We start from the raw sequence: 1,126 nt of genomic DNA, 5'->3' as shown, positions 1-1,126 counted from the left end.
ACCTGGCGGCGATCATCGGAATTGTAGTTGGACTCTACGTCCATGTAATGAGGCTGTCAGGGTTAGTAGCAACATAAAGCGGTAGGTCTACAACAGTGGAGGCTGTTGAGGGGAGAACAGCTCATAATAATGGCTCGAATGGAGTCAATGGAATGGTAACAAACACAAAGAAAGTACATCTTTGATGTGTTTGATGCCATTTCATGGACTCCATTCCAGCCCTTGCTATGAGCCGTCCTCCCCTCAGCAGCCTCCACTGGCCTACAGTCAGTATTTTACAGTTTCTTTACAACACCATACAATTGAAGTCGGAAGTTTACATACACTTAGGTTGGAGTAATTAAAACTCGTTTTTCAACCACTCCACAAATTTCTTGTTAACAAACTATAGTTTTGGCAAGTCGGTTAGGACATCTACTTTGGGCATGACAAGTCATTTTTCCAACAATTATTTACAGACAGATTATTTCCCAAAATTCACTGTATTCACAGCTTGGAAAATTGCAGAAAACTATGTCATGGCTTTTGAAGCGTATGATAGTCTAATTGACATCATCTGAGTCAATTGAAGGTGTATCTGTGGATGTATTTCAAGGCCTACCTTCAAACTCAGTGCCTCTTTGCTTGACATCATGGGAAAATCAAAAGAAATCAGTCAAGACCTCAGAAAACAAAATTGACCTCCACAAGTCTGGTTCATACTTAGGAGCAATTTCCAAACGCCTGAAGGTTCCACATTCATCTATACAAACAATAGTACGCAAGAATAAACACCATGGGACCACGCAGTCGTCATACCGCTCATCTCCTAGAGATGAACGTACTTTGGTGCGAAAAGTGCAAATCAATTCCAGAACAACAGCAAAGGACCCTGTGAAGATGCTGGAGGAAACAGGTACAAAAGTATCTATATCCACAGTAAAACGAGTCCTATATCGACATAACCTGAATGGCCTCTCAGCAAGGAAGAGGCCACTGCTCCAAAACCGCCATAAAGAAGCCAGACTACAGTTTGCAACTGCACATGGGGACAAAGATTGTACTTTTTGGAGAAATGACCTCTGGTCTGATGAAACAAATATAGAACAGTTTGGCCATAATGACCATTGTTATGTTTTGAGGAAAA

The sequence above is a fragment of the Oncorhynchus mykiss genome, chromosome 12 (genome assembly GCF_057628025.1).
Source record: "Oncorhynchus mykiss isolate SJ-2025 chromosome 12, ASM5762802v1, whole genome shotgun sequence".
Lineage (NCBI taxonomy): Eukaryota > Metazoa > Chordata > Actinopteri > Salmoniformes > Salmonidae > Oncorhynchus > Oncorhynchus mykiss.
The sequence above is the reverse complement of the archived record's forward strand: the minus strand, read 5'-3'. Positions refer to the sequence as shown.